Source organism: Manis javanica, chromosome 12, assembly GCF_040802235.1.
Source record: "Manis javanica isolate MJ-LG chromosome 12, MJ_LKY, whole genome shotgun sequence".
Lineage (NCBI taxonomy): Eukaryota > Metazoa > Chordata > Mammalia > Pholidota > Manidae > Manis > Manis javanica.
In genome coordinates this window covers 54,635,291-54,661,558 of record NC_133167.1, presented here as the reverse complement: position 1 = coordinate 54,661,558, position 26,268 = coordinate 54,635,291, and the positions used below count along the sequence as shown (strand labels likewise).

The following is a 26,268-nucleotide window of genomic DNA, read 5'->3' as shown; positions in this document are numbered from 1 at the left end:
GCACAATGGTCTGCAATCACAGTGTAAGTTGGTTATGGGGACGGTAGTACAGCACAGAGAATATAGTCAATGATTCTGTAACATCTTTCTACACTGACAGATAGTAACCGCACTATAGGGGATGAGGATTTAATGATATGGGTAACTGTTGAACCACTCTGTTGTACATTTGAACCCAATATAAGATTGTATTTCAATGATGATTCAATTAAAAAAAAGAAAACAACCACAAAACAAATGAACTGAAAGTTCCACTCACTTTCAGGGAAATCAGTAGTCTAGATAGTAGACAGAGCATCTAAAAGAGGTGATTACTCTGGGAGGGGGGCAAGGTATCGAGGGACAGGGAGGGAGTTGGGGACAGAAACTCAAATTTTTGTTTTCAACTTTTATTTCTAATGAGCCTTACATTATTTTAACAACTATCCTTGTTAACAGTTGTATTAGCTGTCATCTCTTCAGATGTTTGGTTTAAACATAACAGTAACAAGCATTACTTTTTAGCCTAAAACCTCCACCTAGTACAGATAAGTAGCTGTCTGGGCAGGTGGCTCTCTAGGAGACAGGTTCTGATGTGTTATTAAGATGTAATCCACATATCATACATTTCACCTACTTAAAGTGAACAAGTCAGTGGTTTTTAACATATTCACAGTTATGCAACCATCACCATAATCAATTTTTTAGAACATTTTCACAATTGTTAAAAGAAACTTCATACTATTAGCAGTCACTCTCTATTTCCTCCCAATATCCCCAGCTTCTGGCAACTACTAATCTACTTCGTCTCTACAGATTTGTCTGTTCTAGACATTTCATTTAAGCAAAATCATACAATATGAGGTCTTTTGTGACTGTCTTCTTATACTTGTCATAACGTTTGCAAGGTTCATCCATGTTGTAGCAAGTACCAGAATTTCTTTCCTTTTTAAGTATGAATAATAAATATTTCATTGTAGATGTACTACGTTTTGCTTATGTACTCATCAGTTAATGGGCATTTGTGTTGTTTCCACTTTTGGCTGTCACAAACACTGTTTATAGGTTTTTGTGTGAAGATAAGTTTTCAGTTCTATTAGGTGTATATCCCGAAGTAGAATTGAGGATTGTTGGACCATATGACAATCATGATTCAACCTTTTGAGAATGTCCAGACCTTTTTCCAAAATGGCTGAACCATTGTACATTGCCAGCAGCAATGTATGAGGGTCCCAATTTCTTCTGGCAAGCTCGATGTGGGACTGCAAATAATTACATGCCTAAAATCCCCTACTGACTGCAAAGAGAAATGAACAGTATGGGAAAATGCTCCAATTATTAAAATTTCCACCAATGTTCTTACAGTGTCCTGGAATAATTAGAATTTCCATTTCAATGATGTATTTTTGGTAGTGAATTTCCTTAATAATCTCTGTGTCATATTTGAAATCATCCCAGAACATTATTGACAATAGTGTTTAAAGGACTGTCATACCTCATTTACACTAATCCTAAAAACAGAAAAAAATGGAAAGGCATTTGAAGCATTTATCTGTAATGACAAGACTTCAGGTCAGCCCCATCCATTAGGGAAAAAGACAATTAGCCAAAAGTATAGATCAAACAGTAATGTGTTTTTCTGAGACCAAAGTAAATACTCTGATTTCAGCTTGGCATTCATATAACCACTCTATATCTATTTACCATTGTTCTCCTAATTAGGTAACATTACATTCATTGCTAACTTCAGAGCTTATAGATCCAAGATGCCTTATCAATATGTCAAATGTTCCAGAGGCACTTATTAAAACATTTATTTTAAAAGTGTTGCTTTAAAATCTTCAAGTGAAAATATCTTTTTCTTATATTAGACCAATAGCCTTTTATAATTTACTATTATTATAATTGTTAAAAGTCTCATGTATATATAAGAAGTATATACAGTTATTCTACTTATAAGCAAATATATAGTTATTTTGCCATCATGAGTCTCCCAAAAGGAAGCAGAATTATTTTTTTAAGCCCACAACTCTAGCTCCAGTAAAACTGTGTAATACATGGCCCCAGAGGGCCTGGAGAGAGTTACTTTGTACTAACAAACTCAAATCAAATAGAATGCAACATGGAAGATGACAAACAGATTGCTCCATCAACAAAGGTCAAAATACACAATGATCCCCTTACCCAATCAAATTTCTATGCTAATAAAGACAAGGCTTGAGAACTACTTAGCTGCTGCCATTCATTAGCATAAAAAACTCAGCAGCTGTTTACCATTTATTAGCATTTTAACGACAGACAATTCACCATGTTAAACACAGATTGTTTTAAAGTACTGGTAGATCTTCTGAATAAATATAAACTATGCTTTCATCAATTCCCTCACCTCAACCTTTCTGTTTTCACTTTTAAAATAGGCTTTTTAATATTGCCTCACCAATACTGAACACTGATTGCTTCAGAGGAAGTTTTTGCAATGGAAATGAATGGGGATAAAGTGCATTTTTTGCACAGGGTTAGTTCATGTTTTGATTCTTCTGTCAGCTTAACTCCAGATTTTGCTGCTACCGTTGCAGAGAAGCATTTCTCCTCACCTACACATGCCCTGAAGTCAGTGGAAAGGTACAAGCAGAAATTGGCCAGAATTCACTGTACTCTGCAAGAAAATGCTTAATTTCTCTAAAACTCAAGGACTTGCTGAGAAAAAAAGAGGTTGAAAATATAATGAGCAGGTATTTCTGCACAAAGGCTGGTACAGTGTACCCTTTACATTGTTAGTTCATGGGACAAGACCAACCTTTGTCTTCTGTATGACCTATTTGGCAATTTTATGTAAGACATATCCTTTATGTAGTTTTGGTTGAAAGCAAGGGCTATAATATTGTACATATCATAATGAATCAAGTCATAGTAGGGCTTCACCCTATTTGATAAGGCTTATATCACTTGATGTTTATACATTTATCAAACTCCCTGAGTCACCACTCTCTCCATGGAAATTTCACATGTCTATTTACTCTCCCATAGGAATGCAATGAACCCTCTCCCATAGAGTCCATCTGGATGGCAAAATCCATGTTGTATTCATATACAGCTAGGAAACCAATAATGTGTGAAAGATAACTTACTCCTATGATCATAAAGAATATCATTATTTCAGCCTACTGCCTTTGTAACATATTAGGTGCCTTATTATATCAATGGATTATGTCATAACCCATCACAAGAAAACCTCATGTAATGGACCAGGTGACACTTGAAATTACTGCCTTAGTCTATGACCTTTAGAAATGTAATCTGGAAGGTCTGTTTAGGTGATAGCTCTAGGGACTCTTCCAGATGTACCATTACACAAACAAACAAAACACCTCAGTCTTAGAAAGGAGACGATGCTAACAAAGTTAACAGAAAATCTGCATGGAGAAACATTTACAGAATGAGATAAAATCTATATCTATGCCATATCCTGCAGAAGTAGTGGTTTCTTATGCCATTATTATGGATGCCTGCTTTCCTGAGTACTGAAATAAAAATGTAATATATTACAAAATCTATTAAGTGGAGGCAATGTGAGCTTTGAACCCCCAAAGATGTCTCCAAAGAAATTAAAATGATTGGTGTTTCAGTTTTTTCTATCCAACTTGGTTTTCTCTTTTTATTGTTTTCTCAGCTTTGTTGCCCCTCATACTGAGTAACTTTGCCCCGTAGCAGGCCAGCAACCAGCATCTCCTCCAACCTCCTCACTTCCATTCTTTCATTAGACTGCCAGTGAGGAAAATAAATTGAACAAAAGACCATCAAGTGTGGCCACAAGTGTGGCTATGTGAATAGGGGATGTAATTGATCAAGGATTTTGCTTTTGAAAAGGCTACACAATAATAATGGCAGAGATAACATTTTTATAGTGCATTTTATCTGCCAGGCACTAACCTAAGCATGTTACTTATGAATGTACATATGTATACACACAGGTAACTATATATACACCTCTGTGCATATCCATATATATATATTCATGTATTTATTAAATTATATATTTATATAATTATATATAATTATATATTAAATATATACTCATTTGTGCATATGAGGATATGTATATATATAAGTATATGTATAGCTATATATATATATATGCTTAGAATAACCCAATAAACATGGTACTATTACTAGCTCCCTTTTACAGATGAGAAAGTGAGTCACAAAGAGCTTAAATCCAACTTCATACAGCTTATACATGGAGGAACCCAGGAAATTTGACTACTTAATTTTGCTCTTTATTACTATGTTGTGGTCACCAAACTGAGCAACTGGAAACACTTCAGTTATATAGACATATTCTCCAGCAGTAGATAGGAGTATTTTACGATCAAACTAAGATATTTTAAATGTTGCAATGTTGCATCTCCTTGAAGTTGAGAGTTAGTTGAAACTTTTACTTGACCTTAATGTAGTATCTGATAATGAGTATATAAATATATAAGATTTTTAATGCTCTTTAAGATCTGCTTCTAGAATGTATGTATCTAAAAATCATTTTCCCTAAATAATAGTATTATTTAATTCTATAAATACTTATGGGGGACCAATTGTACTAGGCATAGTTCTGACAGCTACAGAATTACTGTATGTCAGGGACCATAATATATATCCTGCCTTTTATCCTAGTATTGACTCATGCTTAAGAAACTGAGTGTAGAAATTATATCTACCTACACATTCACAGGCCTGTTAGTATATTAAAAACTTCAAGATGCCTTGCAAAAAAGGATAGGTTCAAGAGAGAAAGAAATTACATCTGGATAGGAGTTGGGTTAATATGTTTCCATAGATGAGCTCTTAAGATTAGCCTTGAGGAATGGTTAGATTTTTGAGAGGTGGATATGGAAGAATGGTGGAGGGAACTACATAAGCAAAAAGTATAGAGAAAATGGAGTGTGTTAAGATTTCTTAGTATTTCTGGATCAGAAACTGAAACTGCGAAGAGAAAAGCAGATCATCTTTGGGACCTTAGAGCAAGAAAAGATTTCTTAAAACAGGAAACAAAAGGCACTAATCATAAAAGAAAAACAATTGACAAATATGCTCTATTAAGAAAAAGAGTGTAGGAATAAGACATTATCAAGGAAATAAAAAGGCAATCCACAGAGTGGGAGATGGGTGATGATACTAATAATACATATATTTTTGACAAAGGACTTGAATCTAGAATAAAGAACTCTAATAGATCAATATGAAAAAGACAACACAACAGAAAAAGAGGCAAAAGACTTGGACACTTCACAAAAGTAGATACCAAAATGGCCAGTAATGAAAAAAATGCTTAAATTCATTAGTCATTGGGGATATGCAAACTAAAACTACAATGAGATATTGCTATATACCCACAAGAATGTACACAATGAAGAAGATAGAGTATCAAGGGTTGGCAAGGGCTTGGAACAACCAGAACTCTTCTCTGGCATGTATGCTGTATACCTATTTTGAAAAACTATTTAGCAATAATTACTAAAACTGAATATATACATATCCTGTGACTCAGCAATTCCACTTCTAGGCATATATATCTATCAGAAATGATATGTACCAGAATGTTCATAGCAACACCATTTATAATAGCTCCAAAATGGAAATTAGCCAATTAACACAGCAACGGTAGAAAGAATAAATAATTTTGGTAATTATAAAACATTTGGTAACAATAAAACTTTCACATAATGGAATATAGCAGTGAAGACAAATGATATATAATTATATGCAACAATAAATAAACCTTGCAAACCAAATGTTGAGAAAAAGAACTAAAATAAAGGAGCATATCAACATACTGTATGATACCAATTTATGAAAGTACAAAATTGGGCAAAAATAATCTGTTAGGCCAGTGGCTGTCCTTGGAAGGGTGAGAGGGGGTAGGAGGTGGAGCGACCAGATGGGTGCATGAGAGGTACTTGTAGGATGTTAGAAGCATTCTACTTGGTCTTGGTGCCACTCACATGGGTATGTTATGTTTATGTGCATTCATTCAACTATACACTTATGATATGTGCACTTTCTGGATTTTATACTGTAATAGAAAATTTCTGAAGTAATGTGTTCAATGCATTTAATTTTAGAAAAACATTTTGACAAATAGAGGCAAAATTCTCCAATAAGAGCACCTTCAAATACTGTCAAGTTTATATATTTTTAGGATGGATTTGAAGTTTTCTGAGTTCTTTTTCCTATTGCTAGCTTGGTTTTACTCAAAATGATTTGTGAGAAAATAAAAGCTGCCTTTAATGCTGATGCTTCCTGGCTGAATTTCTTAAGTGGATAGAGGAGACTGACATAGAATCCAGTGGTGCCAGAAAGAAAAATGTGTACCTAGAAATTTGAGTCTATAAAATCTTAACAAGTGGAGGTTGTGTGCCTGAATCTCCCTGGAGGCAGCTCAGGGTTCCCTCTGAAGAGCTCCAGCTGCAGCATCCTGGTGGAACGTGGTATTTAAAAATAAATCCTTCTGAGTACCAACCACGCTGAAGTTTGTAAGCAATAATGAAGTGCTGCGTCAAAAAACAGCAGAGAAGCCATATCATGAGAGATTTTAAGCCACAAAGTCCTTTAGGTTTAGCAGTCATATTCCAGCTTTTATATACAAAATGACACACCTTTCACTGAGATGCCACGGATGGCTCTTTTGGATGTGTGGCAACAGGAAACAACCAAGCAGGGTTTCATTTATATCTGAATATCTTGCCCATGCACTGAGTTTCTTATATTTAAATATTGAAAGAAATGGTAAGACTTACTTATTATATAGTATAAAATCTAGTTTGATTAAGCATGTGACATACTTCATTAGTTGCGATCCTTTTTTAAAATTTAAATAAGGAAGATAATTGGTTCTCAAAAAATATCTTGAGCATCAATTGTCTTCTTTGAAGCTGAATTTAAAACATTTTTGCTTTGTTACAGTTTTTCTACTTGTAACCTGATATTATTAAGCATGACCATGCAAGAAAGGGAACTCAGAGAAGGGAAAAGGTTTCCACAAATGCTTTGTCAAGTTTATGAAACAGTTTTTAGTGTACCTGACTTACCAAAAGGGAATGTCATGTGCTTAGTTCCTAAAATTACTAAGTCTTTAGAGAAGCCAAAATTATCTCCAGACAGGGCTTTACTAAAATTGTCTGAGGTTGAGAATGGATTGGGAGGTCACAGTAGCCTGATGAAATTTTCTGGCAAAAAAGATGGAGAGGGATGGCCCTGAGCTACATTTGCTCAGTGACCCCCGTCTGAAGCCTGTCTGTTACAAACAGAGGAACTCTTTGCTTGTCCTTTACAGCAAGCTAGGGACCTAATGGCAGCATCGAACCATGCTTACTTTAGAAGTCTTCCTAAAAATACAATTTTCCTAGGAAAGGTGGCAACTATGCTTCTCAAACCACTGAATATTTTTATAGGAGTCATGTTGCACAAAATTTTAGAGGTGAACATAATTTAGGAATCTATCCTTCATTTTATATGAGAAAGAAAGGAATTAGAAGAATTTAATTCAGCATACTACCTGACTATGCGGAATCAAGTTTAGAGCTCACTTGCCCAGAAACACTGTTTTAAATGTTTATACATCAAAGATGTGGAAGAATTATATATGAAGTGTCTGTGTTCTTTAAGAATTGAATTAAATAAGTTATTTGGTCTGTTTTCTTTTGATATTTTGACTGAAATTTAGAAGTATTCATTTTTAAATGAGATTTTAATGTTTGTGTTTTATCAATATGCATAATGGAAGAAAGAAATTAAAAGCAAGAAAAAAAGCCAGTGGGGCCAAGAGCCAACATTTCTTTTCATTTTAAAGAACAACAGAAGATTGGTTGTAACACATTATTTTAAATCATTCTTTTAATAGTCTCAATAGAAAAAAAAAGAAAACAACAAATCCCATTAAAACTATGCTTTTAACCATACTGTTCGGATCAGTATAACTAATTCATACAGCTTCCCAGCAGGAGGCACACACGTCCTGTGGGTGGTTGTCATACTGAAGTACTACCAGCCCGGCAACAAAGATGCTATCTAAAAAGACTCGATTTTCCTAGCAATGGCGCCTGACCTTCCCCTGGAGCAGATCAAAGCAGCAGGGCCCTTGAAGCCTCTGGCTGTCTTTAGGCCTCTCCTCTGCAGCTCACAGAAAGGGCTGGGCTGAAGAGGCTGCAAACAGCAACTCAGGAGGTCAGCACACCCAGCGGCTGCTATACTAGCTCTGGGACACAAAACATTTTGTACCCTGGTTTCAGAAAATTTTAGTTCTTGCATTCAGTGTCTAGGCTATTTGCATTTAAGAACCAAAGTTGTAGGGAGGAATAGTGGTTTACTCAATGGTTCTTTTAAAAAGATATTTTTCTCCCAGAAACTTGCTCAATTTAAAGAAACTGTTTATATTTGCCCTGGCAGTGCTCTCTGCTCCCACCTTGATAGAGAAGAGATTTCTTTAGCTTAAATATTAACCATACATTTTAAGCTATTCAAAAGCTGTTTCCCATGTTTAAAAAAAAAGGTAATAGGCTTCTAGAAAGCACAATTTGGGGATAAATTGAGCAGTAAAAAAATAATGTGATACTTTTCCCTTTTTTGCATAGATATTCCATGGCCACCATAATTATAATACACTATAGAGAATTTCAAGACAAATTCCACTGTACTATTATAATCATGGGGACTATCACAGACGAAGCCACTCTTGGTCCCCCAAGAAGCCATTTTCATCGAGGAACAGCAGAGATGGCTCCACCTGGCAACCAGAGCTGCTGTGCAAGCAGCATGAAAGCCACCACTCGGTGGGAACCTGGTGTGGACGAATCAGGCCAGGGACAGAGTGAGCATAGGTTGTGAGAAATGGGGAAGTAGTAGGGTTAGGATGCAGGGGACTTCGGGGAGGGAAGGAAGAGTATGGTAACTCTGGCTTAATTTGGCAGAGTGGACTAGAATTAGCACCAACTCCTCATCTGGAATTTCCTAACTTCTCCCTTCTAAACTGATTTTGTTCCCTTTTATCCCTGACTCTAAAGGGTCTTTAGTGGGTATTGAACAGAATGGCCAATCCCTGGTAGGGCTTCTTGGAATTCTGACATTGTCCTGACATCCTTGAAATTGATGCTACTGCTTCAAGTCTGCAGGCAGCTCCTGGGGACCTAGTGATATGCAAACAGCATCAGACAAGGCCCTCCAGCAAATGCCCAAGGATTTTCTGCATTAGAAGTGATTGATCATAAATGATTGCGGGGGGGGGGGGGGGGGGTCTCCCCCTTACGCCCCTGTCCCTGGGTATCATGTTTCTTCTTGTACCTTGTATTGACTTTGTACCGATTTTTCTTTCATGGAATTTTTTTTTGGTTTTCCAAATGATTCCTTCTCCCTCCCCAAATAAACACCCAAAGTCAAACACATAACGATTTTTTAATAAGGAACCACATGGGAAGGAGATAATCTAATCATGGCTATCATTTTCCTTTTTAGTGATTTGCTTTTTACAAGGCAACAAAGGAATGGAAATATTTTCTTTTAGAAGCACATTTGTTTTGACTCTTGGTCTCTTCTAAACTTCAATAGCCCTTTAAGCTCCCTTTGCTTTAAAGGACACAAATGGAAAATAACGGACCTGGCGCCTCAATGTACTTAACTTGACAAAGTGCGTTTCCAGTTAAAGAAGATACAAAAAGAATCTAAAAGTTCCAAAATTGCACAATCTCTACTTCCAGTCTCTGTCGTTTTTTCTCTAACTCCCCTTTCTGTCCCTCTCCCTCATCCCTCTCTGTCTCCCATCCTTCTCCTCTCTCCCGTTTGTCTTTTCTGCCTCCCTCTCCTCTTGTCTCTCCCAAGTCTCTGGCACCTCTGTCTCTCTTTCAGAAAGAACCTCCATCTCAGGACACGCACCTAACTTGAGAACAATTCTTAGAAGAGTTTCTCGGAGAGGGGAATAGTGATATCACGTAGGGGATAGGCAGTTAAAAAGGGAAAGATTTGACCAGCACCTGATCAAGCACAAGTTTTAGGTTAACTTGACCTCTGACAATTTATTATTAACTTCTTTTTTTCTGAAAGACTCTGTTACACGGCATCAAGAGAAACCTTTTGACTAACAGACTGTGAGATTACAAACTGGTGCTTGTTAAATGTCAAAAGAGAGCCTCACCTTGAGATGTATGGGTGTAAAAACATTAAAAAAAAAATCAATCATCGTCATACCTCTGAACCCCTGGACCTTCAAAAGCTGTCTTTGTATCTTTAATAAACCCCACACCATCCCTTCTCCAGTGGACCTGACTTCTCTCTTTACGTCACCTCCCTTGTGTACAAGCTGTCTCTAATAAAATCCACTTGCTTGCTTTCTTCTGAGTTCAGTGTTCATTCCTATAACATTGAAACTTAGGAATCTGGCCTTTGGGGTTCTGGCAACCTTTTTATCTCTGTATGTATATGTGCCTGCCTGTCTCTCTCTCTCATCTCTTTGTCTCTGTCTCTCCCTTACTATAATACCTCCAGGGAACTAGAAAGTACACATAAAATTTGTCATTTGCCGTGTTTTGTAGCTATATTGTATTAATTTTGTTTTCAATATTTGCTTCTATAAATAAAAAGACTAATAGCAAGCTTTTGCTAATATCAGGACAAGTTTGTCACTAAGACAAGATTTAACAATTAAATTAAGGTCATATCTCTGGTTATGTCTCAAGAAGTATATCAGTTGCAACAAATGAGGATTGTTTATATATATGCTCACACAATAGTACCTGCTACTGGCATGAGAGAGTGGAAAAAGTTAATATTAACCCACTATACAATTTAATGGTGTATTTTTTATACAAATACTATATATTTTCATTGGGAGGCACAAGGTGCATGTAGTAAATCGACTTCTAAATCGTTAAAGGCCTTACAATCATCCACCTTTTTCTGCTGAAGACAATGATACTCAGAGATAAATAATCCCACAATGAAGTAAACATACAAAATGAAGCCAGTGGTGGACCCGGGGCTGGGAAAAATTTCTTGCAAAAATCAGGAGCTAGCCTAACTCTGGTAACTATACTGAATAACAGCGTCTGCGAAGAGGTCACATATCACAGAGTCATTAGAACCTTGGAAAAATGAATGCACACTGGCTTTAATATACTCATTTTTTTGCAAAGGTCTACTGAACCCTCAGTGTTTACACCTCTAAACCAATGCGGTAGAATAAAAGAAGCTGTGCTTTGTCAATATTTTCCAAACTACCTAAAATCCCACTGGGGACTACAAGATAAAAACATCTTCCTTGTGCCAAGAGTTTCTAAGCTCTTTCTTAATAGTAATATTCATTTGTGTTTTTAAAATGTCAAAATTGAAAGATACTTTTTTAGGTAGAGAAAACTAAAATGATAATAATAAAATAGAAATGAGAATTTCATAAATATCTTCTGTATACATGCAAAATACATCTAACCTTATAGCAGACAATACTTTCTCTTGAGGAGCTAAACTTACCTGGTTTCCAGAGAGATTTCTATGCCCAAGGGTCTAAATAAGCATGAAGCCATTTATTTCTCACTTGAACTAGAGGGAACATCAAAAACTTGAAATGTGCCTATCATAAAAATCATGTGATGGGATTACAAATCACCCATGTCACTCAATTTTATTACAGGCTACCAGCCACTATTGTCAGTCTGAATGTGAATTCTTAAACATGTACAATCATCAGCTTAAATATACTTCCTGACAAGAAAAGACAGAGAGGGTTCTAACATACTTCAATTACACATGAATCTCATTTTTACCTGGTAGTTATTCAGAGACAAACTTCAAAAGAAGAAGGTACTGCAGTTCATAAGAAAAAGAAAATGTGGGAAATCACTCACCTCTTCATTATGTTTAGCAAAGTGACCCAATATATTACAATTCAAATAAAAACTGGATAGGAACACCGATATGATATTGGGCAGGAGAGTTGTGAAAGTTAATTCTATTTGCTCTAATTCTGATAATTGCCTCTTTTTCTGAAATTGATTTTAACCATTTTACATTTTTGTCACACAGTTCAAGATAAAGTTCCCTGAGGTATCAATGCTGATCAGCCAGCAATGCTTACCTTCGTTTTTAAGATGACAGTCAGCATTCACTTCTGCATTCGAGCACTGTACGAGGTATTACATTCAGAGATAAATAATTCCATCATTTCAACCTGGTGCTCCTTTAAAATGTGGTGCTAGGAAACAGCCAACAGGCAGTGCATCTGAACAAATCATATGTCCCTGTAATTGCCGCTTAGCTCTAATTACTATTGAGGATAATGTTTGCAACTTGATTCCAGGGAGAGGGCAGACTACCTTCTGACGACACTGGACCAAATATATCCTAAAAGACTGACAAGTTTCTTTCTTTCATGCAATTTTTCTGAGTGTCTCCCAGCTACTTGGAAACTACCACTCTGCCGTGGTAAGAATGAAATCAAATCATCAGATATCTACTTCTTCTTCCCAACAAAAGAATTCAACTCTTCCCAAATATTTATTTATTATGGCAATTTTGCATTTTTGATATCACTAAGATGTAAAGGGATTGTTTTTCTTTTCTAGGTGGGCAACCAAATCTTCATTTTAAAATTGCTTTTTATTTCAAAAAGGAATATGTTCTCAAAATATGAACTTTATACTGTCAGTTTATTTACATGCCATTAGGCATGAGAATATCTTTCTTGTGGATTTTTAGGTTTTAAATAAAGATTCACAACATATAATTTAAAAAGACTAAAGCAGATAACAATTTGATGTTGATAACATTAATAGGGATATTTACACATTTCAAGTAAAAAAACCTAATGTCAGTTATATGGGAGAATTATTATAGGCAAATTAGCAGTTGTGTAGGCTTGGAACTAAAACGATACATTATTTGCTCATCTAGCTAATTTCACTCTCCGTCTAGTGGCATCTGACCATGTTATCAAGATAAGGTGTCTGATATGTCTGTGTTACACAGTGTGGCTGTGACCAAATGGGTACTTTGCTCATTCTAAGCTGATTGTCATGAATATTGATAACTAGCTTAGTGGGCATTTGACTGAATGAAAGAAAGTTGAAATGTCTGAGGTTTGCAAATGTCAGGGAGGATTTTGCACCTTTGGTTGCACAACTTAGCACATAGGCAACCACAGGCAACACTTCAGTGACACGGGAAACAAGTTACACCCACCCAAGTTGAGAGATTTGTTGTATCTGCTTATGTCAGATTTGCTCGGTGACTCTCAGGAACAGGTAAGCCTCAGGGAAGAATTGGATGCAGCAATCAGAATGATAATGATAAAAGCAGATCTTAGAAATGGGGCTTACCTCCAGGCCCAATGATCTCATTTGTCATGAATAAAAACAAAATAACATTCTAAATGGAACATAGTATGCTAGCTCTGTACTTACTTTGCCCCAAATAACAATTGTGCACATAATATTTGGTTCTTCATGATTAAATTAAAATTTTAGTCACCAATATGGTTTTCATTTTTATTTTTTATTTTACTGTTTAAAATCTCTGCCTATGACAGGCCTCCTCCAAGAAAATGCTCTGCTAAGTATGGATTATGCTGACGCTCCCTTCGGAGTACTTCTCTTTCATGGAGCTAGGCAAACATTCCATTCTGTTTTGCCTGCCCTTAAATCATGCCTTATGCTTGGTGTATTTTTCCAGAACATTTCCAGGTCTGGCACTCTAGTAGATCTTCAAATGCCCAAACCCTGTATTTGTACCTCTCACAGGTCCTTAGTTTAGTTCAGATACCAGGTGTGGGCTCCAGACCAGCAGCATTAGCATCGCCTGAGAACCTGTTAGCAAAGCAGATTCCCAGGCTCCCTCCCAGACCTGTAGAACCACACACTCTGCGGGTGGGACCCAGCACCCTGTGTATTAACCAGCCCGTCAGGGGATCTGAAGCATACTGATACTTGGGAACCACTGGACCATGCTGCATGTACAAACTAAGAGCAGCAGGAGAATGCGGTAAGAAACATTTAAGCCTCGGTGGGGGAACCAACCACAGGAGAGATGAAGACTTAATAGAGAGGTGGCATGTAAATGGTGATCTAAACGTTGGGAAGAGTCTAGATGAACCTGAAGGAGACACCAGGCATCCCTCTCCCAGCTAGCCTATCACCTGTGCGCCTGAGTTAACACAGCCCCACCAATTCCAAGATCTTACTCCATCAGTCGCCATCTCTCCTAGCCATTCCATTCGTAAGGGAAACTTTCAAAGACTTGCCTCATTCCTATTAGTCTTTTAGTCTACAAACTACTCTCTCTTTTCCCTTAACTTTTAACTTATTTTAGAGAAGCCCACACTTTCTTTTGCACATTTTTACTATCCCTTCACCCCATAAATCTTGTGTTCTGGCTTCTGATAGATCCAGTCTAATAAAACTACAAAGTCCTTTATAAGTCCTTCTTGACATCAGTGCCATTGTTAGAATATGATGTCATATCTAAACAGCCTCTTTCCAAACTCAGCTTTTGTATTTCACATCATCTGCTGGACCCCTGCCACCTGCACCCCACTGGCATCTCAACTTCAACTCCTGCCAAACTAAGCCGGGCATTCCAGCACCCCACCCCCCCACTCTCCGCCCCCAGGGACATTCCTTCTCTACCGATCTTTATTTATTTCACTGCCTGGCACCACAGGTCTTCAGTTACACAGACTCTAAAACTTGAAGCTGTATTTGACTTCTTCCTCTTCCTTGTTCCCAAATCAAGTCAGTTATCTTTATGCCATCTTCACCTTCTTCCCCTTTTCATAACGATTACCTATACCTTCATTTAGGTTCACATTAGCTGCTCTAGAGCATAATCCCCTAATCACTGTATTCCCCTTGTAGTTAAATGAATTCTTAAGAAAGACAACTTGAATCAATCATTTTTCTATTCAAGTGACTTCATAGACCCCCTCAGTGACTTGTGGTCTCTGAAATCCAGTACTGTAGACTTGTTCAAGTCCTGCCTTTGCTACTTACCAGCCTGGTAACATTAAATGAATTAATTGACTTGGTAAGCCCCACTTTTCTCAGCTGATAAGTAGGAATAAGATAGTAATCACATCTCAGAAGGAACTAATGCATGTCAATTCTTACTAAACTGTATAGAACATTGAAGGATTTAGTAAATGATAAGCATCATTATCAATGTACCAAGCGAGCTGCCATAGAATACAATTCCAACACCTCAGTTCAGGACCCACCCCTGTCCTCAAACCTGAGAATTGTTTTCTTATCCACACTTTCTAAGATATGCTAAAACTGAATTATTCCTCAAGGGTAAGGCCCTAATCTTATTTTTCTTTCTGGGTTAAGCAGTGCCTTATACCTAGTAGTTGTTCCTGAAATGTTCACTGCATGAAGCACTGGCTGGTTCTTGTACATACACACATTCCTAGTTCTATCACTTTGTTCATGCTGTCATGCTTCCCATGAAGCTTTTCCCTTTCTGTCCCCTTTCAAATTCCTTTCATTTTCAAATGGCATGTTAAATGCCATCTCTTCTAGGAAGCCTTGCCACTTCTGTCAGAAAAGTATCTTCTCTGCTCTGAACCTGCAACACATTTCATTTACTCCTCTCTTACCACACTGAAGACATCCTATTGTGTGTGTGTCTTCTCCCGCAAGCTCCTCTGTGTTAGATTGATTGCTGTTTACTTAGTGCCTTCCCCAGAGAAAGCATTCAGTGTGCTGAATGAATGAATGAGGTAAAGGAAATGACATTTACACTCGTAAAAGAGCTGTGCTCCCGTGTACTACCTGATTAAATGTTTGCTTTCTCATTGATAATTTGATGATCTTCAATAAGGAAATGGATTATGAGAATTAAAGAGACAAGTTTAGGAGGACTCCCTTATATATGGGGGGTATTCCTAACCTTGTGTTTTAAAGTTAGTATTTTAGAACTCAGAGGCATTTTCCACAGAAACAAAGTCATAAATAGTGGATTCCTGGGATAATCTTAAAAAATTTAATAACCCCCAGGACAGGTGTATTTGATAGAGCGTTATACTAGCAAAAATGGCACCTCACTCCAACGTTATTATAAAAGATGTTGAAAAGGAGCCAATATCCTATGAGTGCTTATGAAGATGCTTAGTTTTCCTTGAAAAACATAAAACCATGAATTTTGTTTTCTTCTTTGTTTAAGATATACTCTGAGAGCCATGACCAGAAGCCAGTTTTTTTGTGTATTCAAATGGTTACTTTTCATTGCAATGATGAGTGTGATCTGTTAAAGAATCAATTTATAATTGTCAATTATAAATTATAAATTAGGAAAAATGGAATTCCTTTATAAAATGGTCTATATGCTTGAATTTGTAGAAATAAGAACTTATTTTATTTTTTGCTTACAATTCCAAATTTCATCTCCTTTGCCTTTATTTTGGATTAATTTTAAATTGAGTATGGCCACTGATACTGTAGCTTCAGTTCCGGTACGCACATCCCCTGACAAATACATAATGGCTTGTTAACAAACTTTTAATTAAGTTCATTAGGGGAATCTGTTATTTTAAAGCAACTCTTGAGTGACTAAACAATCCATTTTTAATGGAAAAATGATTGCCTTTCCAATGATCTGAATTGCAATTTTGGATTTTTCACAGATTTACTTATTTAAAGTAGGCAAACCTATAAACAAGAAGTTACCCTAAAAAGACATATTTTTACTGTTACTTTTTCTCCCCCCAGCACTGAGTTAGACATGATGGTGAACTGAAAACTGGAGTTCCACAACCTTAAGATGGTGACTGTCTATTTGGAGAACAAAAATAATCTATCTCAAACAATTATAGACAAAGACACATAAAATTTAGTATGAATTACAGGCCCAGATAGGAAGTAGTGAAGGAGCAAATACATCCTCTACAAAGGTGGGATCTTTGTTTTGTTCACTAATGTGTCCTAAGCACTTGGAACTGTACCTTGCATGTATTATGAGCTCAACAAAAGCATAACTGCTGAACCAAAAGAAGAGACAAAAGTGGGTTAGAATGGCTGGAGACAGTTTCACTGTGAAGGCAGGACATGAGCAAGACCTTAAAATATGTGATTCCTTGGTCCCGCCTTTCGCTCATCACCTACATCCAGACTATTAGCAAGCCCATTGTGTCGACCTCCAACATATATTATATTGCAAATCTTTCTGCTTCTCTCCATGTCACTGCCACATTCTAGTCCAAGCCATCATCATCATCTGTCTGGATGGCAACTAATGGTTCTTAATGAACCTTTCTCGGAACACTTGCTCCCCTACCCTTGGAGCTCCACACTGGCTAAGCAAACTGTTTAAAAATACAAATCTGATCATGTTTCTCTAGAATGTTATGGCTTCCCGCTGCACTTTGAATAAAACCAAACACCTTACCGTGACGCATAGTGACATGACTAAGCGCCTGTTTACTTCTAAAACCTCACCTTGGACCACCTCCCTTTGGCCCCTAGGCTGCCTCTCTGTTTCCCAAACCCGTCAAATTCATTCTTATCTTAAGGCTTTTGCCTTTGCTGTTTGCTCAGCATGGAACTCTCTTCCCAAATTCAGTTACTTCTCAGCTCAGTTGAGACACAATTGAGGCTTTCGAGCAAGGCATTCCCTCTATTACAGTGCTCTGGTTTATTTACTCCACCCACTGATCTTTCACTAAAATTATCTTGTTTTCTGTACTCATTCATTGTCTCCTCTCACTAGAATATCATCTCCATGACAGCAACAACTATATTCTAGGTGCTCTATTCCCAGCTTCTATAATGCCAGGCATATGGTAGGTACTTGAACATATTCTGAGTGAATGAATGATTACATGTCCCCAGCTTTTTCAACTTTGAAGACTCTTTAAATATCAAATGGTTTGAAGGACTCCTCACACATTATTACTGACTTTTTCCCTTTAGCATTCACTGCCTATCCACAATCTGTTATGAAGACAGTAACGCTTAAGGGCATTTCATTATGTCAGTAGGACAGACATACACGTGGCAAAGTATGTTGGGTATGTGTGAGACATGGTATTTATTCAATCTACCAAATACTTGGTGTGCATTTCCATTTACAGGTACACAGCATCCTCAGATCATGAATGTGATGGGACCACTCACTGATATGCACACTTGATATAAGAGAGCAGAAGAAATAGCAACCATCCTAGTTAGGGCTTCCTCGAGATAGGGTTAGGAATAACTTGGTGTAAAGCCTTATGCTAAACTAAGGCTAACCTAACTTATTTTTTGAACCCTCTAACACCTTATATAGAGTTTATTGGACATCTTATGCATTTGTATAATAATGGCCAATACTTACATTTATTATATTCCAACACTGTTCTAAGCACTTTATGCTTATATTCATTTATGCAATAGTCAAATTAACACAGTAAGGGAGGAACTTGCTATTACTGCAAAAACAGGGCACAAAATGATTAAGTATCTTGCTCAAGGTCACAAAGCAGGTAAGTGGCAGAAATTCAAACCCACGCTGTCTGTCTCTAGAATTCATAGTGTAACCACTATGTTATATTGCTTTGCTGATATAAGGTGAAAGTACTGCCTTTACACTAGTAGAGAATCTCTTGCACCATACATAGCATATAAGAAAAATTACATATCAAATATCAGCTACTTCTAAACATGCGTATTTTCACTCCCAAACATTTTCAGGTAGTTGTGTTTCTCACTTCTGCCAAATAAAGGTCTGAAATGCTTAGCAGCAAGTGACTTTATGAAGCAGTTTCTATATCATATGGGAAATGATGAAGAAAATCTAAATTAAATACCAAATCTCACTGTGCCTTTAATATCACCTTGAAAACAGCATGATTTTCTAGGACACACTGTGAAGTCTGTGGTGATAAGATAGTGTATCTTAAAATGACTTGAAAGCAAAAATGGATTTGTGTTATTACCAAACCATCAAGAAAATTCTATTTTGGTAAGTTAGAACATGGGGATACTGACCCTATTTTAATATATAATGGTCTTTAAGTGTGCAAATCTCAGTGATTTCTGCATAAATTTGGGTGAGGCTGTTTATGAAGAAAGTTCAATATTGGCTTATGGAACCAAGATAGAATTCCAACAAGACATCAGGTTGATTTGTCATTCACATTAAGGCCCTTCACTTGCTCCCCTATCTATTATATCTTTTTTGAACAGATTAATTAGCTACCTTGTGAAATGTGAATGAATCAAGGAGGACTTGAGTCTGCTGAGCATAGCACATGTCGTGCAGCATGACCCTTATGTAATAAATCTTTTGGAAAGCAGGTCTTCTTTTCCAAATGGGGCCTGTCTTCACGTTTCTCATGTGAGACTTGGCAAATGGGACATTCTGAGTCTGACAGGCCACTTCTCAGCTCCTCAGCTGACAGCTCTTTCACACAGATGTCAGCTGAAACCTTTACTGGGGCACGTAGAGGATCAGGACTTTTGAGTCATGTCCAGCCAAGAGAATCCATCACCTCTCAGCTCTCTGCCTGCTCTATCCCACCCCAGAAGAGGCACAGCACTCCTGCAAGTCAGCCCCGCTTTACTAAGACAGCACAGAACTGGACAGGGGCAGGAGTGGCTGTCAGCAGGCACTGACGTAGGGAGCTCCTTCACGAGAAGTTCACTAAGGAACAGCTCTGCATTTCTGTGATCTATTCTTTTATAAAGACAGGGAGCTTAGGAAGAGATGTGAAAGAATTTAGAGACTTTTATCATGGTTTAGTAGCTTTAGAGTCAGGCCCCAGTTCAGATTTTGCTTCTACTATTTACTAGTGATGCAACTTTGGAGAATTGCTTACTATCTGAACCTCAGTTTTCTCATCAGAATTAACACCTGCCTTTTTTAGGTTTGCAGGGGCAAAAAAATTCTTAGTACCATGTCTGGCACAGAGTATGCCTTTAATAGATGCTAGTTCTCTTTTTGTTTCTCTATTACTGAAAAGGGCCAGGTGTTTGAAGGTCTGAATTCAGAAATGCCTCCAATATCCTCAGCATATTCCATTTTCATTGGCTTTGTTTATCTTGGATTTATGTCAGGATTTCTTAAATTAGGATCCATGAACTCCTCCCTACCTCCACCCAAGAACTTAATGCAAATATTTGCAACCATGCTCATTTTGGGGAGAACAGAATCAGATTTAATCAACTCTTAAAGGATTCTGTGATTTGAAGAGATTACAATCTCTGCATATGTCTCTGAAAAGTTGCAGGTAAACTGAGTATCTTTTTGTAAATCAATTTGATTTCTAATGTACTGGAAGAACTAGTGAATAAAAGAACTCTACAGTGACTTTTTCTGTAAAGCAAATACTTGTTTCATAAATTGCATATTTAATCCAGAGTTTTTCAGCTTTTACAAAAGATTCATATTTTCAATATCAGGTTTGCTTAAAATAGAACACACATGCACAGTAGCTAACTTCCATTAACGATACACAGTGCAGCCTGGGAGTCAAGTACAGGTTTGACATAAACTGAAAAAGCAGAGACCAAAAAGTCCCTGCTCTTTACTGGACAGAACCTTAGCTATCCTGTGCTCCAAGGACCTCATTTTATGGATGAAGAAACTGAGGTTCAGAGAGGTTACATGACTTGTCCAAGGTCATTGCAATAGTTATAGATGATAAGGAATAACAGCTGGAAAAATAACGACAGTGATTATGATGATGATGACAGCACTGTGATCTATTGAGCATTTACTTGAGCTAAGCCTTTTAAAGATTTTAACCTCATAGACTTTCACCACAACCCGAGAGGAAGATTTTATTATCCACTCAGCAGGTGAAGCACCCTGCCCAGAGCTCCACAGCCAGTGAATGCACAACTCTGAATGCTAACCAACTCATGACTCGGAGCCCTGTCTCAGCCTGAACTACTGCTCATAGGCACTACTTTAAACTGCTCCTAAAATGCAACAGAATAGTCACATGTTCTTAAAGTATAAACAATTAAGAGATTAGGAAAGATATATCTACAGCTTTATGATATATTCAAACTGTTTTAAATATAGTATTAAGACAGCCCTTGCAAATTCTATATCCTGCAGATATCCACTAGCAGTATACTGGGAGTATAAGATCTAGAATGAATACAGGTCATCTCCTGCTTATAATATCATTCTTAGATACAACCCTCTCTGGCCAGGCCTCTCCCCAGTGTGCAGGAGAAAGGATCAGCCCACATGGAGTCTACGCTCTCCGTCCTCCTCTTCTAGACTTCAGCAGTACTCCAAGTCAGGGATTTTGGTTTTCACCTTTCAATACCACATACTGAGACTGAGGGTCAGGGCCTACGTGCTCGAACTGCGGTGGCCTTCTCTTCCCATTGTGTCCTGCTTCTTCTCCACCAGGAGGAAGGACGGACAAGCAACAACCATGAAAGAGAGAACTCCCTTCAAAGAGGCTCTCATTTATAATTCTTTGGTAAAAGATAATCCTTTGTTTGAAATATTTGACTTTATCATAGAAGTTACCAGGACTAATCAATAAATGACAATGCATCTGAATTTCTACAATTACATTTGATTTTTGGGTGTCTCAAATATTACGGCAAGGATTCAGATTTAGTCTATATGTCAAGATTTTACTCTCAAGTATTTGATGTTAACCCAGTAACTGTTTATTCTTTAAAGATTAAGAAAGTTACATAGCGAATGGCTGATTCATTTCCCTCCCTAACATACCTTCTCAGACTTTACATATGGTGTTCATAGCACATCTATATCAGAAATTAATACTTATCAATATATCTGAGTCATAGTCTTTCCTCAGTCTCCAAGAATTTCACATGGACTATTAATCCTGGAAGGAAAATTTTAAGTAATAGCAATTAGTTTCAGATAAAGGTATAAGATAATTTGCCAGACTAAATACCAGCTAACATGTTAATAATCCTTTGTAAAGTTAGCAGCTACCAGGAAAAAATGAAAACCAAAACCAAATAGAAAACCCTTAAAGGATGGGTTCAGTTCTCGGAAACAAACTTTACAAAAGTAAAGTGCATCAATTGGCTCAATATTGATGAAAATTGTCTGCATTATTTATTAGTTATATTTTATAAGCAGTAGAGTTGGGTCTTTAAAATTATCTAAAATTTAGGTTAAGAGCCAAATTCAAGAAGATTACTTTTGAACTTTTTAATAATTGTGCTATATGAATTTTGAAGTTACAAAAATAAAAATCAATACTATATAAGGAAAAAAGAAAAAACAGATGAGAAAGCTTTCAAGGGCTCCATCAATATTTTAAGCAAGCTTAGAGGAAAAAACCAAGTTGTTACGTCAGCAATGCCACGGTTACTCAGGTTATGTGCCTTTAGATAAATTATTGATTTCTTTATATCTCAGTTTCTTTGCAAATAAAAGAAAGAGAATCAAAACAAACTCCCCAATACTATGCTGATAGGACAATAGAGGTGAGGACTTGATGATATGGGTGATTGTTGAAACCACTGTGTTGTTTATGTGAAACCATCATAAGATTGTATATCAAAAGTACTTTAATAAAAAAACTCACCAAAATGTCATAGAAAATAAGGTTTATAAATGAGCTCTGACATTCACTTGATAAAAAACATAGCATTATTATCAGAACCATCTTCTTTTATCTTTATATAGACCTATATCCCTGTGAACTGAAAGGAATGATTTTTAAAATAGCCTCTTAATTCTAATGATCTTTAAGATTGCTAACAAAATCTTTCCCTAGGAGGAATGGGCAAATAATAATTAACACAATGAGGGTGCTTTAATAAAAGTTATGTTCCTTGCCTAGATTAGGAAGTTTGAATCCTATACACGAACTGCATTTTACAGTGGGGGAAACACAGCTAAACTACAATCTACTCAGGGAAAAACAGAACCACACCTTTCTGTGGATAAAGTACAGATTAGAATTGATATGAATCAGACAGTCTTGTCCTCGCTCAGAATACTGTAACAATATGAGGAACTTTTCTGTTTATCCTTCTCAAAATTCTTAGTTCTCTGAGTGTAAATAACAAAGTAGGAAGTCCATGGGAGCAGAATCTAAACCATTTCTATTTGGGTCTGAGGAAGGTATTCATTCTGAACAAGGAGCTGAGTAGACTAAAAGATATCCCTGAGCACAATGGCAAAATCTGGTGGGTAACCATGAAAACAATGACCATGGAAACACTCACGCTACAGTCAGAGTAGTTGCAGTTACTTAACAGGAAAAGACCATTAAAAGCCACAAAGCCTATATGCAAACTAGATGGAAGCAATGCTAAAAGAAGCTTATCTAAAGTCATAGTTTTACACAGAGGAAGTTATATTCTTCACATGGCACAGATCATTAACATTTGTAAGTATAGAACAGTGATACAGACCGTCTTCCCTTATGGGTCAGAAGAGTTGGGTAAGGATACAGGGATGCAGGGAGGCAGATTAGGGGGCAGGTCAGTGAGAGAGAAGTGGGTTGGCCGAGGATCTCTCTGCTTCTCTTGCCCTCTGCCCCCTTCTTCCTGAAGCTCTCTTTAGCTCTGCCTTCTGGCATGTGTCTCCTCAGGGCCTCCTCTGGCCTCCCTGATGAAGCTGCTCCGCCTCTCCGAGGACCGCTCTTCCTCTGCTTGCTCTGTGTCTGATGATGGTCAGGTTTCACCCCTGGCTTCCTGGGGGTGGTCCTCCTACCCCCCCTCCCAGAATGCTCCCTGCTTCTCAGGGCACAGTCTCTGCTCGTGCCTGCTGCTCAGCGTCCCAGCCTCTGCCCCTTCCCCCGGCTCTGAATATCCAGGTTCCTGTTGGGTGATCCCAACTGGATGCCCCCTAACCACATCCAGAACCAAACCTATGTGGGCTAATTTTACTCTGAAATGTGAGAAAATGAAGTTACTCATCCTAAAGGAACATTCTAAGATGACAAAAGCTATATTTAGAAGAGGAAGAGAGCCAGTGCCAAAGAGCCAGAAAGGAAAAACAGTAACAATATTTCCTATAAATCTTCAGTGTCCAAGAATTAGATATTTAATACTACTTTTAAGCACCTGAGTACAAATTAAATTTCACATGATTTGGATTGAAGGATGGCCTTTTGTTCTGTTGGCTTTGTTCTGCCCCTCACCAAATGTTAAAGCCAGAGTGAGAAACAGAAGTGGAAGTGCTGTTTATTTGGAATTTTCCTTGGCCTCCCATGCAGAGCAGAGAGGCTTTCAAACACTACTCATCTTTAAGTTAGGCACCATGTGGTAGCTAATTCTACCCCTCTTCCCTGTAGAATGCTATCCTCAGGGGAAGACTACTAACAAAAAAAAAAAAAAAGAAAAGAAAAGCATAAAAAGGGAGGAAAGAATGAACAAATAACATACTTCTGTACCAAAATTTCTGTGTGAAGAATAAGTGGTAATTACTTATGTCAAAATGTTTTGGCACCATTGAAATAAACTGAATTTCTTTTTAAAGGGGGTGCCCAAGTTTTTACATTATGCTCTTGTCCTAATGCTAATGTACTACCCACAGGATATTTAAAAAAATTTGAAGTTCTACCATATTATCATTGAAAATTGATTAGAATTTCTCTGTGGATTCATTTTAAAAGTAAAAGTTGGAACAAATTTACATTTCAGTATGTCTTCAGAAAAACTTGAGATTTTCCCTAGACAACTCCTCTCCTTGTATAAAGTTAAATGATGGCAACTACTATAACACATAGCCCCACCTCTCTTCTTCTCATAGCCACACGGCCAGTAGGTCTTGGATGTTTAATTCTCCAATATATCTCAAATTCATCCTTGTAACTGACCACTGCCTAGTTCAGACCCTCATCTCCACTTCACTCTACTTTTATTCTTGGATACATCTTCAAAGATCCTGCTTGAAAAAAATCAATAAAATACCCAAGTTGAACTGCATGAATCTTCTGCTTTAAAATCCCTGTTTTCAGCCATATATTCAGCAAATACCTGCTGAGTGTCAGTACTTGTGTGCCTGATCAAAGGACAATGTTGGGCATGTGGGATGAACCAGACCAACAGGGGCTCCATGATGGAGCTTTGCCCTCACCATCTGATTTACACTAAAGTGGCCTACACGGTCCTCTATGATGAGACCCTTAACCACCATCTGGGATTCATCCTCACCATCTCTGTGTCAAGCACTGCATCAGCAACACACATCTGTTTATTGTACCTTGTATACACGATGCCATTTCCCACTTCTGTGATTTTTCTCCTGCTGACCTTTCGCTCTCTCCTCTCTCACCTTCATCTGCCTGTTTCTATTCACTCTTTAAGAAGTCTCTGACCAACTCAGCCTGGGTGAAGTATCCCTCCACTGTGTTCCTATAATACCTATATTCCACACCACCATTCCTGTTGCATTGTGTTGTAAATATCTATCTGTATTTATGCACAATCATTTTAGGTCCACTCAGTTTTAGATAAACATTCATTTAACAACTACTGAACTCAAACATAATGATTCACATATTCTATAATAATTTCAGAGAAAATCAGTGGCAAAGAGATGCTGACATTAGAGTTGTAATTCGGAGAAGAGGGCAAGAGACAGGAAGTGGTTGGATCCTACGTCTAATCCCATATCCATGATGGGCTCACAAAATGCCGGCAGTTTAACCAAAAAGAGTAAATCCAAATGACCATATCATTTCAGTAATCTCTGCTGCAGTAGTATGTTTGTCTTTCTGATCAAGTTATTAATAACTGTGTTGTGGAAAAGGCTAGTTCTTTTGCTAGGACCTATTGCTAGAGCTTTTGAGGAAATGCTCTAACAGATGGCTTCAAGCATTCTTCATACAGGAAGAAGGAGTCCAGGAGAAAACTGGTTATGAAGAGACACTGAGGCAGATCATTATCTGTAAATTGACATGGAGGAGAAGCGCTATACCATTGGGCTAATACAGTAAAAACTAAGGCTTCCTTCAAGGCCTTCAGAACACTCCATGAGACAAAAAGCAAGCTATGCAGGCCCGACTGGACTGAAGCGACCTTGTTGTTTAATGCCAGATTAGTGGGGGTAAGCCAAAGCTACCTCCTCAGAAGAGATCTTGGAATAAGTTTTTTTTTTCCATTTTAAGCTACTTCCAGTTTTAATCAGACTAGATAATACAAAGTTGCTCACATATCAGATATATAGTCTTACAGTGAAACAAAATTTCTCTAATAATACATGCCAAAAAGTATACATGAATACAGCTCCTTTTCATCTATAAGACCTACTACTATAATTTTCTAATTACAGAGTTGGTATCTACTTTAAATAGAAACTTTGCCTGTCTATGTCAGTACA

The 26,268-nt window shown here is 37.3% G+C and overlaps 1 protein-coding gene across 10 annotated transcripts in view; it reads right to left on the bottom strand.

The window, feature by feature from the left end:
* Positions 1-26,268, bottom strand: part of ZNF385B (zinc finger protein 385B) — a 438,948-nt gene that overhangs the window by 98,537 nt on the left and 314,143 nt on the right. Inside the window, exon 1 of one of the 10 annotated variants that reach the window (XM_037000373.2) lies at positions 12,092-12,531. The exons of 8 other annotated variants lie outside the window; for them this stretch is intronic. The gene's annotated coding sequence lies outside the window, so the exon portion shown is untranslated. Of the gene's footprint in view, positions 1-11,487; positions 11,786-12,091; positions 12,532-26,268 lie in introns of those variants that run through there. One more of the 10 variants, XM_037000376.2, reaches the window with a different exon arrangement.